Below are 5,489 nucleotides of genomic sequence, written 5' to 3'. Positions count from 1 at the left end.
CTCTGTTCCAGTTGACTTCTCTTTATCTCTTTTTTTCCCCTCAATTTATCACCAATCATAATCTATGTAGGCTTTTAGTTCGCTTTTCAAAATTAATTTCTTGAGCTATTTAAAGGAATTATCCAGTGCTAGAGTTCTTAACACTGGTCACACATTAGAATCACTTAAGGAACTTTTTTTTTTAAAGATTTTATTTATTTATTTGACACAGAGAGAGAGATCACAAGTAGGCAGAGAGGGAGGGAATCATGCTCCATGCTGAGCAGAGTGTCCCATGCAGGGCTCGATCCCAGGACCCTGAGACCATGACCTGAGCTGAAGGCAGAAGCTTAACCCTCTGAGCCACTAAGGCACCCCCTCACCTGAGGAACTTAAAAACAAAAAGCCCAAAGGGCACCTGGCTCGTTCAGTCACTGGAGCGCGCAGGTCTTGATCTCAGGGTTGTGAGTTCAAGTCCCATGTTGGGTATAGAGATTACTTAAAAAAAAAAAAAAAAAGAAAGAAAGAGCCCAAGCCCCAGTTTGTGATTAATTTGTTTAAATGTTTCAAGAAATTTGATGCTAAATGTTGTAAGACTAGTTAAATAACAAAAAGATATATTTACATAATACTTCTTGCTCTCAAATTTTGAACAAAGAACTTAGTAGGCCAACATTTTATTTAAATAAGTTTTATAGTACTACAAAGAGTGAATTAGAAAATCAAAAGCAAGGAGAAATGGGCATGGTGTGAACAATGGGGAAGCAAGAGAAAGCAAGCAAGTATGTGACCGGGAAGCGAATGCTTAGCTCTGAGATCCTTCTCTGAGAGAAGGACAGATTAAAACCTAAAAAGAAAGAAAAGAAGGATCCCATGCACTCAAGGAAAGAGAAGTCCCCCAACATCCCTCCTGCTTTTTCCAATATAAACACACAGCTGGGCTGACTTACCACATCCTGGTTGGTACCGACTTTATCAACTTTTCTATTTAGGCCAAACTTGACCGGTCAATGATGGACGGGCTGTGTGCCAAGTGTACCAGTTGTACAACTGACTGTGTAATGGCTGAAACTGAGAAACCGGGGTGAAAGTATCAAGAGGCTCTAAGGATTGCGAAAGAGCCAAGATTCAAACGATTACCACATACACACAAGACAAACTATGCAGATGACTGCTCAGTATGGAAGTAATTCAGAGTGTTACACTGTGGCATCAGCTGACCCAGACCCAGAAGATTGCTGGAGTTCCCATCATGGACATCTCTAACCATATAGAAGACACTGAGCGAATGCCAGATGATGACAGAGCCCCTCACTCCTATGTCTTAATAGAGTTCCTCAGCTCTCCTTTACCAACTTTTCCTGTTGCCAGTCCATACAAGCAATTCTCCTTACCCAGTTCCTCTGTTCTGAGCTATGGTTAAAGATACTCACTTTTTTATGTTTTGAAACTGATTATCTTGTACCATTTTACTCTTTGTTGCATCTTTTTACAAATCAGATGACCGCTCACAAGACAAAAAAAAAAAAAAAAAGGAATGGAAAGGAAAGATCAAAAGGGAGGACAACAACAACAAAAATACAGTTCTTTTTTGCCGGGAACCCTTCTTTCAAGTTCCAATCAGATAAACTTTATCTGATGTTACATCGTCACAACTCCTCTATCATCAGGGAAAGTAGTTCACATAAGAAAATTTCTCTATAAAATGAGTTCCAGGCTTACATTCCATATTTGGCTAATTAGAATTTCATTACGATGTCTGTCTCAAACTGATGCGGAAGACAATGGAATCTTGTCAACAAGATGTGACATCGAACTAAGAACCCACAGGGTAAGCAAGCACTCAGCTCCTGTGATAGGAAGACGGCTCCTGGGGATGGGCGACCCTGAGCAACAGTGGCTGACCTGCCGGCCTGCGGCTGTCTGCGGTCTGTCACTCTTCCCTCTTCCTCCTCTGTCAGCTGCTATCTACAGCCGCCCTCAACAAAATCCACCTCAAACAGCCATCACTTCCCTCTCATCCCGTTTACCGTAGCTAAGCTCCAGGACAGGCATCCAGATCACCAGCCCTGTGGGAACTTCTTCTAAGGTAAGAGGTGGCCCTATTGGTGAAATGCAGGTGCCAAGGCATGCGGACATTGTGCCATCTCCTGCGCTATTCTTAATGTTCTGATTGTCCCACTTCCCTCAGTTCCCACCTGTGGCCTCTGGAAAGGAACATATTACAGTAGGATTTCCAAGGACTGATGCGTGGGGGGTCAGGAGATCTTGCCTGTGATTGGCCCCAACTAGCTGTGTGGCTTTAAAGAAAGTCATCACACCTCAGGCCTCAGTTTCCTTATCTGCAAGCCAGGATGGACTGGAGTCTTTTCAGAGGAGCTGGCAAAGATCACATAGATAAGCACCACCTCATTATACTAACAAGCAAACAGAAGGCCGGAGGCCAGTGATTTGCCCCAAGTTAGACATAAGCAGGCAGAGAGCAGAGCTGAGGATGGGACCCACATCTGCAGGTCACAGCTAATCAGCCAGCACAGTACAAACATATCTGAGCAGCTGCTCATTCTTCCCCTTTTCCGTTTTGTCCATCAGAATGCATGCTCCCTGCAAACAAGGACACACAGGACCTGCTTCCTGTCTCAAAATTCCCAGTTCACCCAATTAGAACAGGGAGGAGCCTCAAGGACTTACCCCCCCACCCACACACACGGTTCTTTTACCTATGGAACATGAGGGTACATACATTCACCATCCAGAGGGCTCCTGCCTTCACTTCTCATGGAAAAGGTCATCATGTGCCTACCCGGGGTGCCAACGAAGCCACAGGTTCCAGAGAGGAACTGACACAGAGAAGTTCAAAGGAGGCAGATGGCTCAGCGCAGAAACAAACTGTCTACCAAGGAAAACTACCCCATGGGGGACTGATTCTCTTTGAAATACATTCGAGTGCGTGGGAAAATGGTTTTTCAAGAGCTGGTGGACTGACCAGTCACCTGGTACATACAAGATCACATCCGCATTCTGACAAGAGTGGCTTGCCTGCAGTGTAGACCAGGGGCAAGAAAGACAAGGAAGGCACATGGGGACTGGGTGAGAAGCTTCTACGGTGTAATGGCAAGGGCACACTGCAAAGGTACGAGAAGAGATGGAAAGAAGTAAATGGACTCAAGAGGTTTAGGAAGCGAAATCCACAGGACTTGGTGTGACAGACTAGATTTTGGAAAGGTGACAGAGTAGGAGTTGACTTCTGGTTTCCCGACTCGAGGCTAAACGGATGAAGTGTTTACTGAGAGAGGCAACAGAATAAGAAAGGTGGTTTTCAGTGGAGGAGGTGCTCATGAATTCCGTCTTGAACCTGATGAGTCTGAGGGGCCACAGACACATCCGAGAAGAAAGGTCAGCAAGCCCGATACACAGAACTGGTGCTCAGGAGGTATGTGGGCCAGAGACAGGAATCTGCCTTACCAGCTGATAGGTGGTCATGAAGCTGCACAAAACGTCATCTAGGGAAAGAAAGGAACACGGGGCTGAGCCCATAATCAGCATTCAGTGGCTACCAGGAGCATGACTTTGCACAGGAGACACATCAGAGAGGTAGAAGAAAGACAGGAAGCAATGCAGAGCATTTGGTCTACTGCGATGTCGAGTAAGGAGACAGACAAAGGTCAGGTGCGCTGACTTAGAAACAGTTTGGTAAGAACTCTTTAGTGGAATTACAGGGCCTGAAGGGTGGAAGGTGGGAAAGTCAAGTCAACCCCTGAGCACTGGCTGTGATGCACGACAGTGACAGGGCAATACCTAGAGGTGGGGCAGTCAAGTGGGAGAGGATCAAACAGGAGCGCGTGATGGGAAGGAGTGCAGCGGAGAGGATCCTCGCAGGCTCCTGGAAGGGCGGGAGGGCATGGACTCCGAGCCAGAGTGGACACTGAACCCGAGGAGGAAGGAGAGCCCCTCCCCATACCAGGCGAGGAGGAGAAGGGGACAAATACAAGAATGGGATCATGATCAGCAGGATGGAGGAGGTCCCGTGGGATGGCTGCTAATTTTTCTGTACGACTGGAGATGAAGTCATATGTTGAGATGGAAGAGGAAGGCTACATGTGATGTCAATAGCACACCCATGTAAATGGTCTAATTTATCTGTTATGCCACTTTCTCCCCCTACTACCAATACCTTATGTCCTGCTCATCTATTAGTTGGCTGTCAACCCAAAGGATTTTCGTATTTCTAAGCTGACAAAGTATGATGTTGCCAGTGCCTCTGCCCCAGGTGACCCTTCCCCATCTGCCATTCCTGCACTTTGATCACCTACCTCTTTTGCATACCTTTCCCCTTCTATTTCTCATTAGATCTCATAAACATGACTTTTTAAGTAGTCTCCTGCCACCAGTCAGCTCGAACTCAACAGATATGACCATGCAACTTCCTGCTGTAAACCTGACTGCAGCTCTACCATGAAAACTGCATCAACGTGGACCCCTCAATGTATGCAGTGTCCAAGGTGCAACCCGCAGCCCCACCCCATCTCCCTTTCTACCATCCCAGTCTCATTCCAAAATATGCCAAACAAGACACCTATGTAGAAATACAACCCCGACAGCAAGCTCTCCACTCATTTCTGCCTCGGAACTGTAACTTAACAAAACATCTCTCTGACGGAATCACAAATTGCAAATAACCTTTATCTCCAGCTCCCATATAGAAGATCAATACCACTTTACACAGAACAGCTGTTCCATGTATTTTCCTTCTATGTATGAAGGGGTCACGTTCATTAACACTACAAATTGTACATTATATTCAGAAATTTCAGAGCCTTGAAAGAATATGAAATTGCTGGCATTCTAGCCACTTTCCCAGTTTGCTCTCTTCCTACCTATAAGTCGTACTTTATAACTGCTATTCTGAGATTTCTATTTTCCGAAGCTGCTTTGACCAAAGGCATTCTGTCAGCGCAGAGTGAGAAAGATGGCGGGGCGAGGAAGTGTGAGAAAATGCTAGTGTTAGGCCCAAAGAAAGCCTGACGAAGTCCAAAGACAGACAAGCTAAAGAGACTTCTGTGCTTTGAGATTCTTTAAGTCTGTGTGTGTGCCTTTTCTTCTTCCAATGACCTCTCTCCTCATCACGTGTCCTTCATTAACAAAAGGTTTCTGGATCAGAGAATTCACTCTGTGCTCTCCTTCAGACACTCCATTCAATTTACACCTTTTATTACAGTGGCTTAACGTCACCATACAAGAACAAGAGTACAATATACCTTCGTCTAGACATCCTTACATATTAAAAATGATATGGCCACACCGCAGAGGATCCAGACATAAGCACTTTTAAAGCCAGAGTTTGAGAGAAGTGATCTGAATGCAAGTATCAAAAAGGAACTAGCTGGTTAACCCAAAAAAGAAAAAAAACATATTATGACTTGAAGCCATAAATAAGTAAGAAATTCAAACTCTTTTCAGAATTTTAGGTACCTACAGAGCCAAAACTTTTTAACACTGAAACCGGCTAC

The 5,489-nt window shown here is 45.0% G+C and overlaps 1 pseudogene; it reads left to right on the top strand.

The window, feature by feature from the left end:
• Window positions 1-735: 735 nt before the first annotated feature.
• Window positions 736-1,402, top strand: LOC132008751 (rRNA-processing protein FCF1 homolog; annotated as a pseudogene).
• The last annotated feature ends 4,087 nt before the right edge of the window (window positions 1,403-5,489 follow it).

Source organism: Mustela nigripes, unplaced genomic scaffold, assembly GCF_022355385.1.
Source record: "Mustela nigripes isolate SB6536 unplaced genomic scaffold, MUSNIG.SB6536 HiC_scaffold_867, whole genome shotgun sequence".
NCBI classification, from domain to species: domain Eukaryota; kingdom Metazoa; phylum Chordata; class Mammalia; order Carnivora; family Mustelidae; genus Mustela; species Mustela nigripes.
This window is presented reverse-complemented; position numbering and strand designations above follow the sequence as displayed.